This window comes from Pleurodeles waltl, chromosome 8, assembly GCF_031143425.1.
Source record: "Pleurodeles waltl isolate 20211129_DDA chromosome 8, aPleWal1.hap1.20221129, whole genome shotgun sequence".
Lineage (NCBI taxonomy): Eukaryota > Metazoa > Chordata > Amphibia > Caudata > Salamandridae > Pleurodeles > Pleurodeles waltl.
In genome coordinates, this window is record NC_090447.1 from 1,293,072,776 (window position 1) to 1,293,086,772 (window position 13,997).

A 13,997-nucleotide genomic window follows, 5' to 3' on the forward strand; every position below is an offset into this window, starting at 1 on the left:
ATGAGGATCCGGACAGGTGAGTAATTACTTTTTCTGCTGTCTTTTCCCTGCAGGACAGCGCCCACCAGAAGAAGGGTATTTGGCAGGCCATCGCCAAGGAGGTGCGGACAATGGGGGTCTATCACAGGTGGAGCACCCACTGCCGCAAGAGATGGGAGGACCTGTGCAGCTAGACCAAAAAAATGGCAGGGGCCCAGCTGGGGCTCGCCTCCCAACGTGGAAGGGATGCCCGTCGCACCATGACCTCCCTGATGTTCCGCATCCTGGCAGTGGCCTATGCGGAGTTGGATGGGCGCTTGAGGGCATCACAACAGCCACAAGGGGGTGAGTACAGATTCTGAAAGCTGACTTTGCGCGCTTTAGGAGTTAACTGGGTTGGGGATGTGGGCTGTGGGTGCCCCTAGGCCAGGGCGATCATGGCAGAGTAGGTCCCTTGTTGTGCAGGCTCTGGTGCACTCCCACCCAATGGTGTAAGTGGCCATCTACTACTGGGCAGGGTCCTGTGGGTTTCAGGTGTGCAGATGCTGGCATTAGGCATTGTACCCCATGGGCTGGAGACTGTCTCAGTAAATGGTTGGGCATGGCCTAGTGCATAGGGTGGCTGCCTGTGTGTTGTGTCCACCAACGGTAGTGGTGCTGCTGGCATTGACCAAGTGTATCCTCTGTCTTTCCCCCCCTTTTTGTTTTGTCACCTTGTCTTTGTGTGCATTAGCATCATCTGGCGGAGGAGCAGAGGCACAGGCGACGGAGGGAGCTGCATCCCACATGGGCCTGGAGGCTAAATCCACTGAGGGTCAAGTCACCAGTGGGACGGAGGGCAAGGGGAGCACCACGACGGGGAGGGGAGGGGAGACCACAGACAACTCCTCCTCCGATGGAAGCTCCCTGGCGGTGGCAGACACCTCTGTGCCCACCCCAACAACAGGTACAGCTGCCACACCCCCTACCAGCACTGCCCTCCCAGCAGCCCCTCAGCATGTTTCCTGTGCCCGCTCACCCAGGATGGTGGGCATCTCCTTCACCCCAGGCACCTCAGGCCCTGCCCAGTCAGCCCTGCAGCCCTCAGTGAGGAGGCTATTGACCTCCTGAGATCCCTCACTGTTGGGCAGTCAACCTTTCTGAATGCCATCCAGGGTGTCGAGAAGGATTTGCAACAACAAATGCATACCTGGAGGGCATTCACTCTGGCGTGTCGGCCCAACAGAGAGCATTTCAGGCTCTGGCCTCAGCACTGATAGCAGCCACTGACCCTGTGTCCAGCCTCCCCGTCCAACTTCCACTACCCAAACCCAATCCCCTCAACCTCAGCCTATCCCAAGCACACCTTCAGACCAGCATTCACCCAAATCAACACACAAAAGTTGCTCCGGCACACACAAGCACCACCATTCATCTCACAGGCACTCACACAAGCACCATCCCCATGCAGACACACAAACATCCACTGCCTCCACTGTGTCCCCCACCTCCTCTTCGTCCACCTCACTCCCAGTAGCGTCTCCACTCACACCTGCATGCACTACATCCTCATCCACTACCTTCATCACCAGCACGCCCATCACAACACATCCCTCACGAGCAGTCACCACCCCCACAACCATGCACACATCCCCTGTGTCCTCTCCCAGTGTGTCTGTGAACCCTCCTCCCAAAGTACACAAACACAAGCACCCACCCACCCAACAGCCATCCACCTCACAACAGCATCCAGCCCATGCACCTTCACTCAAACTCATCAGACGTACACCTCCTACAACCACTACCTCTTCTTAAATTCCCAAGCCCTCTCCATCTTCCTGTCCCAGTATGTGTAAAAAGCTTTTCCTGGCAAACATTGACCTCTTTCCTATGCCTCCCCCCGTCCTTTCCCTCGGGCCAGGGTGTCCAGATCCCAGGCCAGCACCTCAGCCACCAAGTCGTCAGACGCTGTGGTACCTGCAAGTCCCAAATGATCAAAGAGGGCACCTGTCAGGGCAGCCAGTGTGCCACCGATACCTGCAAAGGACCTACCCATTCCACCACCTTCCAAGGTGAAGAAGGGGCCAGCATGCAGCACGGCTAAGGAGCACGACCCACCCAGCGAGGCCTCATCCAAAACTCAAAAGGACAGTGCCAAGGTCCGAGCAGCATTTGCCAAGGTGGAGAAGGGGAAGAAAACCCAAGGCACGGCACTTCAGGGCTCAGAGGGTCTAGGTGAGGGACTGATGCCCACCATCAGTACTGACAGCCCCGCAAACTGTACTGCAGCAAGCACCGCTGCAGGCACCCCCACCTGCACCTCCATCTGCACCGCAACCTGCACCGGCACCTCCACCGCCACCTGCACCGCCGCTGCACAACAACTGTCAGCAGCAGCATCCCTAGTGGGCAGCCATCAGAGGCTGCAGGAGACAGCCTGGTGTCTCCCTCCACCACTACCAGCACCTGCACCACAGGCAGCACCGGCAGCATCCCAGCCGCAGGCACTGCTGCAAGCACAGTCGCAAGCACTGCCACCTGCACCGCCATCTGCACCGCCGCATGCCCAGCCGCTGCCACAACAACTGTCAGCAGCAGCATCCCCATTGGGCAGCCATCAGAGGCTGCAGGAGAAGGCCAGGAGCCTCCCATCACCACTTGAAGCACCGGCACTACCACCAGTTTGCAGCGTTAGTCGCCGTAGGATGGAATTTGGCCCTGCCTACATGGAGTATCATGCTACCTGTTCCCTGCAAATCTCATGCCTCAGACAACCAGGTGAGAGACTGTGAACTGCCACACCCCAAGTGTTGCATCACTGGGCACAAGGCCCCCTCCAGAACCAGTGGACAGCTGCATCCACTCACTGTATCCTTGGCAGGATGAAGCAGACTGAGCACAAAGCCCCCTCTAGAACCAGTGGAGAACTGCATCCACTATCCCTATCCTTGGCAGGATGAAGCAGACTGGGCACAAAGCCCCCTCCCGAACCAGGGGAGAAATGCATCCATTCACCCTATCCTTGGCAGGATGAAGCACTCTGGCCACAAAGCCCCCTCCAGAACCAGTGGAGAAATGCATTCACTCACACTATCCTTGGCAGGATGAAGCACACTCGGCACAACACCCCCTCCAGAACCAGTGGAGAAATGCATCCACTCACCCTATCCTTGGCAGGATGAAGCACTCTGGGCTCAAGGCCCCCTCCAGAACCAGTGGAAGAAGGCGTCCACTCACCCTATCCTTGGCAGGATGAAGCACTCTGGGCACAAAGCCCCCTCCAGAACCAGTGGAGAAAGGCATCCACTCACCCTATCCTTAGCTGGATGAAGCACTCTGGGCACAAGGCTCCCTCCAGAACCTGTGGAAGAAGGCATCCACGAGAGAGACTGTGGCTTTGCACTCCCCAGGAGCAAGCAGTGGGCAAAGCACCCACTTGAGAGACTGTGGCTTTGCACTCCCCAAGACCAAGCAGTGGGCAAACCACTACTTGTGGGACTTGAGAGACTGTGGCTCTGCACTCCCCAGGACCAAGCATTGGGCAAAGCACCCACTTGAGAGACTTGAGAGACTGTGGCTTTGCACTCCCCAGGACCAAGCAGTGGGCAAACCACCCACTTGAGAGACTTGAGAGACTGTGGCTTTGCACTCCCCAGGACCAAGCAGTGGGCATGTAGCCCCCTCCAGGAGCAGTAGCGTAGTACCATCTTCCGGCTGAAGTGCTCCCCCCTTCGCCCTGAGGTGCCTGTGTGTTTATGACCTGATGCCCCTGCAGTGTTCTCTCCGTTTTGAGGCAGGAGTCAAGTTTGGGCTTCGTCCATGATTTTTGGCCCAGTGGTCCATGGATATTTACAAAGGACAGTGTGTGGCCTTCTGTACATGTTGTAAATATTTGTATATACTATTTTTCCCTTTGTCCTTGTGTTCTTCCAGGGGGTAACGGGGTGTAAATATACTGTTGCTGCATGTGTTTGTGTGTATGGTGTTGTGGGTGAGGGTGGGAGTGTTGCGTGTGTGTGTCACTCTCTTTTTCCTCCCCCCTCACCTGTGTGCTAGGTGAAGTACTCACTGTGGTCGTCACTGCCGCCTTTGTTATCCGTCGTGTATGAGGAGGTACACCAGCATGGGCAGGACCTGTATCTCGGGCTCCATGGCATCCTGGTTCTTCGTTAAGTGTCGAGAGGTGAGTTGTTTCCCCTTCTGTGTTCTGTTTCCGCTGTGCTTTTGATGGCGTTGGTACTGCCACGGAAAAGCTGGCGGATTGGCGGGTTGTGATAGGGTGGGCGGTACATTGTCTTCCGCCTGTCTGTTGGCGGTTACTGACGTGGTGTTTGTTGCTACCGTCGTGGCGGTCGGTGTGTTAAAGTGGCTGTCTCTGTTGGCGGTTTCTGCTGTGGTCGTGATCCCATTTTTTTTTACCGCCGGCCTGTTGGCGGTATTACCGTCGCTTTATCTCCAACCGCCAGGGTTGTAGTGAGGGCCATTATGTGTTTTTTTTTTCCCCTGAGCTTTGCATGCAGGTTTAGGTTGTTCATACATGGTGCTCTTATAATGTAGGGCAACATGGCAAACCTCTCTGGAAACTACAAATCCCAGAAGAGTCACAAAGCAGCTGAAAGCCAATGTGCAGGTGGTGTCAGGGAAGTGGACTGTGGCTGGCACTGTGAGCACAGACAGCTGGCACTGAAAGCCCTGCCCTACTCTGTGCCCTTGCATGTCTTCACCACTCACTAGCAGCTTCGCCCCACTTACAGTAGCAGTCATGCAGTCTGAAGAATCTGGTATAATGACGGATTTCGAAGTTAGTGACAAATTCCACAAGGAGTCCAAGACACAAGCAGAAAATCCATCTCACCAAATGCAAGTTAGTTAATCTTTTGTCCCTTTGTGGGTGCACCTTTTATCCATGCTGGGTGCTACTAGTACCTGCTCCTAATTGACAAGACTACCGTAGTGCAGCACAGGGCTATCTGCAAAATCCTATGCCTTTGAAGAGCTGTGTCGCACTTCTTTCATATGCACTCATTACAGTTTTCGTCAGTAAAGAATTTTCAAATCTATGTACAGAGTAATACTGCCACCTTGTGAAGTATCAAAGTAACTCCTACCCTTTTTTTGCAACTTGTTTAGTTGGTAGTCAGGTTACCTCTGTCCAAGCAAGGACCCTCACTCTAGTCAGGGTAAAGGAGAATCACCCTCAATTAACCCCCCTCACCCTCTTGGTAGCTTGGCATGAGCAGGCAGGCTTAACTTCAGTAGCACTGTGTAAAGTATTTGCTCCACCTCAAACAGTAACTCAGTGAAAACACTACAAAATGACACAACAAAGGTTTAAAAAAATAGATAATATTTATCTAAACAAAACAAGACCAAAACAACAAATATTCACCATACACAAGTCAAGTTAGGAATTAAAAAGCAAAAGAGTCTTAAATCCTTTAGAAAACAGTGAAAACACTGTTAGCATGCAAAAGTACCTGGGTAGCATCAAAATCACACCACACAGGTGAGTGTGTGCCGGAAAAGGCCAGCAATGGGTAGATTTATCACTCACAAGCGAGACCGTGCGTCGTTCCTCCTTTGGTCGGGTCGATGTGCGTCATTTCTTCTCTCTCGCAAGAGAGCGCTTCATCGATCCAGATGGGCTCCTCGGGTCCAGGCAGGCTTTGCGTTGTTTTTCCACGCCCAGCGATGTTGCATTGAAAATCTGGTCGCACGGTAGCCCAAAACCATGCTGCATGGGGATTTCATCTTTATCAGCCTCCGTGAGAGGGTGTTGTGCATTGTTTCTCCAGCCACGTTGTGTCGATCTTCCAGCCGCGATTGATTTAAGGCACAACGCCAGCAGCACGTCATTTATCAGCAGCGACACGGAAGGTGCGTTGAAAATGTCCCCGCATGGCGGTCTGTGGGTAAATTTTCAATCCTTGTCTGTCAGCTTCACCTTTTAAGGGCTCAGGAACTGGATAGGGCACCACTTGGCAGGGGAGGAGCCTCAGCAGAGAGTCCAGGTGCTGGCAGGGAACGTCATTGATGGCCCTGAGACTTCAACAACAGGAGGCAAGCTCAGTTCAAGCCCTTGGAGATTCTTCTCAAGCAGGAATGCACAACAAAGTCCAGTCTTCGTACCCCTTTACAGGCAGAAGCAGCAGCTGCAGGACAGCCCAACAAAGCATGGTCACAGGCAGGGGCAGCACTTCTCCTCAGCTCTTCAGCTCTTCTTCTTGGCAGAGGTTCCTCTTGAATCCAGAAGTGATATAATTTTCAGGGGTTTTGGGACTCTTCTTGTACCCCTCTCTGCCTTTCAAGTAGGCCTACTTCAAAGAGAAGTCTCTATTGTTTTCAAGATCCTGCCTTGCCCAGGCCAGGCCCCAAACACACACCAGGGGGTTGGGGACTACATTGTGTGAAGGCAGGCACAGCGCTTTCAGGCATGAGTGACCACTCCTCCCCTCCCTCCTAGCACAGATGGCTCATCAGGATATGCAGGCGTCATCCCAGCTCCCTTTGTAGCACTGTCTAGAGAGAGGTGCAAACTGACCCAGACAGGGAATCTACAAACAGGCAGAGACACAGAATGGTTTAAGCAAGAAAATGCCTACTTTCTAAAAGTGGCATTTTCAAACATACAATCTAAATACCAACTTCACTAAAAGATGTATTTTTATATTGTGAGCTCAGAGACCCTAAACTCCAAATTTCTATCTGCTCCCAAGGTGTATCTGTACTTTAATAATATTTAAAGGCAACCCCCTTGATAATCTATAAGAAAGATAGGCCTTACAACAGTGAAAAAAGATTGTGGCAATATCCCACTGTCAGGACATGTAAAACACATAAGTACTTGTCCCACTTTTAACACACACTGCACCCTGCCCAAGGGGCTACCTAGGGCCTACCTTAGGGGTGCCTTGCATGTATAAAAAGGGAAGGTTTAGGCCTGGCAAGTGGGTATACCTGCCAAGTCGAATTGGCAGTTTAAAACTGCACTCAGACACTGCAGTGGCAGGTCTGAGCCATGTTTACAGGGCTACTTATGTGGGTGGCACAGTCAGTGCTGCAGGCCCACTAGTAGCATTTGACTTACAGGCACCTCTAGTGCACTGTACTAGGGACTTACTAGTAAATCATATATGCCAATCATGGAAATTCATTTACACATACATTTTGTATAGGAGCACTTGCACTTTAGCACTGGATAGCAGTGGTAAAATGCCGAGAGTAACAAAAACAGCAAACTCAGAGTCCAGCAGACATCAACAACCTGGGAAACAGAGTCAAAAAGTTAGGGGAGACCACGCCAAGGATGCCAAGTCTAAAACAACTTTATTTGTGTTTTAAAATACAAACATGCAATACTCTGCCTGCTCACGGAACTCCATGAAATTCGTAGGAGTTTTCTTGGTAACTCTGTGGAATTCCAGAGTGAAACACTGCAAGCTCCACCCAGACCTATAAATAACAGCCAAAATTCTAACTTTTAACCAAAATGTAATATAATGTATTTTATTTTTCTCTCCCTAATATTGCAAGCATGCAGCTAAGCCAAAAATCCATAGATGAACTTTAGAATATTGTCTTTTCAAACTCCACAAAGAAACATTAACATGTAAGCAACTATAACTTAAAGTAAAACAACCCAGTGCTATATAGTTTAAACACAAAAATAAAATAATATACAGCCTAAAGAAACACAGAACTATTTTTCAAATATACCATTTTAACAGATAGTCATTTTTAAACAGGCAAACACCTGTCCCACAATGTTGCAACATAAATGAAGACCTCAACAAGCATTTTTACAAAAGAAATTAACATCAAATCTGTAAATATAAAATACAAACAAATATAATGCTTGTTTAAATATTATCACTGCTTAAATATATATTGCATACATATAGGTATTATATAATTTTAAAACCACCAGATATAATGACAGAAAGGGCAACGTACATCAAATCTGTAAAAGAAACATTATTGACTCGTGGGACATACTTATAGTCAAGGTACAAAATACTATTTGGATGGATGTTAAAGGAGGGCTATGAGTAAAAAAAATGGCCCAAATGCCAGCATAGTCACTCGCTAAACATTACAGAAATCAAAGCTAGAAATGTGTTAGAAGACCTTTGAGAAGCCAGCACCAGTTCACAAGAAGCCACAGTAACTATTTTTAAAAATATCATACCAAACATTCCTGATTATACTACCAGACTGCCTCAGGTGTCCCACACTTCAAAAAAGACTCATAGCGAGAACCAGAAATGGCACAAATGAAACCCCTGTTGTCCCTAAAAAATTAGAAGAGATAAATATGCCTGCTGATTTAAATACTACATATAATGAGAAACCCTCCTTATGAGTGATGGCTCTAACAATGACAGTAGAATAATAATGTATGCATCCGAAAACAATCTGCTAAAGTTACCACAAAGCAAAATGTGGATGAAGGATGGCACATTTAAATGGTATCCTCCACCATTCACAAAAAATACACAACCCACGGTGAATACAACACAAATATATCTTTACTATATGCACTTTTGTTGCTCAACAAAGTGCACATACAATGAACTAATAACTCAAATAAAATCCAAAAGTACCAACTACTGTCCCAAAAATGTAATCATTACCTTTGAATTAATAATGATTATTTCCATTTAAATAATATACCTACATAGAGCAATACAGAGTAGTTGCTGTCATTTCACCCAGAGCACATGAAGACATCTCCAAAGAAAAGCAGTGTGAAGTTCTCAAAAATGCCCAATTTGCCTATACAATAAATAACCATTCTCTAGGATATATCCCAGTACCATAAGTAGGAAACCACTACAACTTCATAATAGACTCACCCTATTACAAAACCCACAAAACAACATAGGGGCCTGTTTTATATGTTGGAGAAAAGGGCACTCTGTTGCAACAGTGACTGAGTACCCTTCTATTAGAAATTGGGTCTCTAGTTGGCAGAGGTATGAACCTTGTTCAAGTAAAGACCACAATCCTAGTCAGGGTAAGCCAGATGCACACTTTAAATTAACCTCTGCCAACCTTCTGTTTGCTTGGCACAGAGCGGGCAGGCTTAAGTTAAGAGGCAATATGTAAAGTATTTATGCACACACAGGAACACAATGAAAACACCACACAGAGGACTACACCCCAGTTTAGAAAAATAGAGAATATTACCTCAGTAAAACAAGATCAAAACAATAAACAATACAATCAGTTGAAGTCGAGATATTCATTTTTAAAAATTAAGGCCCTCATGATGACTTTGGATGTCTTTTTCAAAGACTGCCACAGGCGCGGGCTCCAGAAGACTGCCAGTGCTGGCAGTCTTCCGCCCACCATATTACGAGCACTGCAGGATTTCCAGCACATTTTGGTTGGAAATCCTGCAGTAGTCAGAAATCCTGCTGGTGGTCAGAAACATGGGAGGCTCCACCACCTGACCCGCCCTGCCAGAAGGACTCCACCAGCCATATTACGACCTGTAATACGGCCTGGTGGTGTCCTGATGGCGGGGCGCTGCCGGTGGTGGAAGTGCCTGTTCCCATTCCCTTTCCGATGACCTCCTCACCGGATAAGGTAAGTCGGGTGTCCAACAGGGGAGGGGGTGGGATGGTGGGGGTGACGTGTGCGTGTGTGAGTGGGTGTATGTCTGCATATGTGCATGGGCTTTTGTATGCTTGCATGTCTGCATTTGTGTTTGAATGCATGTGTGTATGTGTGTGTTTATGGGTGTAGGTATGGGTGTGTGCATGCGTGGTTGAATGCGCATATGATTTTGGAAGTGAATGTGTGTATGGATGTTGAAGTGAATTCGTGTATATATGTTGAAGTGAATGCGTGTATGTATGTTGAAGTAAATGCGTGTATGGATGTTGAAGTGAATGAGTGTATGGATGTTGAAGTGAATGAGTGTATGGATGTTGAAGTGAATGCGTGTATGGATGTTGAAGTGAATGTGTTTATGGATGTTAAAGTGAAAACATGTATGGATGATGAAGTGAATGCATGTATGGATGTTGAAGTGGATACATGTATGGATGCATGTGATTGAATGAGTGTATGTCAGTGTTGGTGAATGAGTGTATGCGGGGTGCGTGAGGGTGTCTGTGTGCCTGTGCGTGTACGCAGTGAGGGCAGTGAGGGCTTTGGTATGGAAGGGGTGTGGAGGGGCTATTGTGCTTTCTGGGGAGGGTTGGGGAGATGTCTGCTGGTGACAGAGAAAAAATTCCCTGTCACTGGTAGCCTTTCTGCCAGGGTTTCCGTGGTGGTGCTACCGCTGCAGAACCCATGGTGAAAAGCCAGGTCATAATACAGCCGGCGGTCCTCATTGGACCACTGGGTCGGTGAAACCACCAGCCCGTCCACAGTGAATCCCGCCACCAGGGTCATAATGAGGGCCCTAAATGTGAAATAGTGCTTAGAAGTCACTGGCGGTAAAAAGGTTACCTGAGGTCGCCTGGGATCGGTGCAAATCCAACATTCAGGCAAACCGCATTGGAGGGTAGGCTACCTACAGAACCCATGCAGAGTCCACTGAAAGAGTACCTTTGATGGAGCAAAGTGCTGATGTTGAGGGCACAATGCATCAGTATTTTCCACACAGTCGGGTCACTGCATCGTCTTTGGGTTCCACTTAAGTGAATGCAATGTGTTGTCATCGAGCCATGCAGGCTGTGAATCTGTGTCGAAGGGCAAAGTTGCATAATTGTACACACACTCGAGGTGAAGCACTAGTTTTTGCAGGAATCACCTGTAGAACCCATTTCTGAGGCCCAGGACTGGATAAGGGGAACTTCAGGCAAGGGTAAGACTAACAGTTGGCAGAGTCTAGCAGCACCAGAAGAGCTGCAGGCAGTCTTTTATGTCCCTGAAACTGCAGGAAAACAGAGGGCAAGCAAGAAAGTCCATGGAGTCACTCTTATTCAGCAGAATGGGTCCAGTCCTTCGTCTCAGCAGGAAAGAGATCAGCAGGCAGCAGGCCACCACAGCAAATCAGAGAATCAGTTCCTTGGAACAATCAGTCCAGGCAGAATGGCAATGCTCACAGCACAGCAGTCTTTTCTCCAGCAGAGTTCTTCCCAGGTCCAGTAGTGATCCGATTTCAGGGGGTAGAGCCCCAGTACTTATACCCAAATGTGCCTTTGAGTTGGGGGTGACTTCAAAACAGATCCTTGAAGTGCACAGGCCCCCCTTTCATCCCAGCTGTGGCTCCAGACTATCAGTTGGGGGTAATCAGCCCTTTGTGTGCGGCCCAAGCTACTACCCTTTGAGGTATAAGTGTGAGCACTTCCAATCCTCTTTGCCCAGGAAGACCCATCAGTACGCAGATGACTGCAGATGCAGTTGAGCGTCCTGTGTTGTGGCTGTCTAGAGGGAATGCCCAAATGTAGCTGTCACCAAGCCCAGTCCAGATTTGTACTGGAGACAGGGTGTCAGGCACAGAGAGTAATGAGAGCAGAGAAATGTCCACTTTCTAAAAGTGGCATTTCTAATACAGTAATAATAAATCAGACTTCACCAGTAAAGAGGATTTATCATTACCATTCCAACTGTCTGAAACATGGTGTAACTGCTCCTTTCTGATCAGGAATTACAGCTCAACAGTATATTAAGGAATTCCCAATGCTGGTTTACAAGAGGAGTAGGCTTCATAGTAATGAAAAACAACTGTGGAATTTTTTCATTACCAGGACATGTAAAACTTAAAAGTGCATGTCCTGCCTTTTTCTTACATATCACCCTGCTGTTTGGGCCTCTTAGGGGTGACATTTGCAATAAAAGGGAAGTTTATGGCTTGGCAAGAGGTTTTAAATGCCAAGTCTAAGTGGCAGTGAAACTGCACACACAGGCTCTGTGACATGCTTACAGGGCTACTTGAGTGAGTGGCACAGTCAGTGCTGCAGGCCTACTAGTGGCATTTAATTTACAGGCCCAAGGTACAGCAAATACCACTTTACAAGATACTTACAAATACATTAAATATGGCAATTGTGGGTACACCAATGTTACCATGTTTAGGCGAGAGGCATATGTACTTTAACACTGGTTAGCAGTGGTAGAGTGCTCAGAGTCCCAAAGGCCATACAGGCCATAAAGATACAGCAAAAACAGGAGGTGAAAGGCAAAAAGTCTGTGGCAAGACCCCCCTGAAGATGCCAGGTCTAATACCTTCCTTCCAACATAATGGTCACCTGCCAAATTTAAAGTGGGCCAACCATAGTTTGTGATGGCAGAGACTATTCTTTCTCAACTGTGGCCAAACTTCTCTGATAGCCCGATGTAATAAGGGCCATCAGATAGTTTGCTGTATGTCTGCTTGCCCAGTTTAGATGGGCAGACATATAGCTGATTTTTAATGTTGGGTACCTTCAGGAAATCCCTAGCAGTAAGGGGCATTAAAAACTTGAAAAAAAAACACTTCGCCATGGGAAATGACTCCCAGGAAAAGAGGGGCATTTTTTTTCGAAATCCAAACCTCGCTTTGGTGTTTGTTTTTCGAATATGAAAAAAAAACTTTGTAGCTTTTCCATACAGCTCTGTCTTGTTCACATCAAAGTTAAAATGCATTCACAGGAACTGCCTTGACAGTGGTTCCTGTGAATGCAAGAAATGTCCTTTTGCCCAACAGATATTTCTAAATTTGACTTTTGGGACCCCTACCAGTGTGATGAAGTAAAACACTCCATCACCCTGGCGGAGGATGACCCAACCACCTAAATTTATATCAGGCCCTAAGTCCTCTAATCAAGTATTGTGAAAATACTGGCAGACTGAGCCATTCAAGTCACAGATTCCACAGTATCACATGCCATAGTGGAATGTATATACCAGTACCATGACACAGCAAGAAAAAACAAATAATGAAGTGGAAGGGTGGCACAACACTTTCTAAGGCACTCGAAGTAGAAGCCACCCAACACTTTACCAATTCCTAGAAAATAAAATAAAGCAAAGCTACAAACAAATTAAAATAAAATAATCTATAACCAAACAAAAAACAAAAGTATGAAAACAAACCAAAGAAATGAATGAAATATCACAATGCAAAGTACAAATATTTACTAACAGCTGAGGTGTACCAACCCTTGAATCTATATCAAGAACCCTTATTTTTCATAAAAATTGATACATTCAAAGTACAACTAAAATAAGGCTGTAAATAACAAAAATGAATCAAAGTAATTTCTTTATTCAAATTACTTTAATAATCTTCACCAATCAGTCAAAGTATTTATATTTTATTAGAAATGAAATACTTTCAGATTAGGAAGTAAAAAGGGCTTAAATACGTTTTAATAAACAAATGAATACACAGTGAACCAAACAAATACCAAGTCTTATAAACACAACGCCTAAAACCAATTAGCTAAATAAGTGCTCTAAATACATAACTCATAACAAACTGTAATAATAAAACAATCAACTTTAAAACCAGTAAACATTTACCACCCATTCAAAATGAAGTAAAATATAACTTACTCTTTTGTTGCTGATGCTGATAATCTCAATGTAATCCATCAAAAAACAAATCCACAAAAATAGAGCACAAGAAAGCTTGCCCCAAAAAATGCAGAAATTCAAAGTGCTGAAACCCAGATCCACAGGTAAAAATAGAATTTATCAGAAACTATTGAAAAGCCCAAAAATTAAAATCAAAAATGAAGGGAATGAGGTTACTACTTGAGGGTGGTGAAACCCTACTCAAGTGGCAATCATAATTCTTGCTAGGGTAAAGGAAACTCCAAATTAACCTGTGACTAACACTCCTGGTAGCTTGAAAGAAATGCAGCCCAGCTTAACTTAGAAACAACGTATAAAGTATTTATACAGCACTTCAAACAGTACTTAAGTGAAAAAACAGCAAAGGTAAAATACCACACCAATTTAGAAAAATAGAGTAAAATGTAATACATTATTTAAGACCAAAACAACAAAAAATATATTTGTAGAACTGGAGATATGCAGTATTAAAGATTTAGGTAAAAATAATGCATGAAAAGCTCGAAGTTCCAACTGTAGTCAAC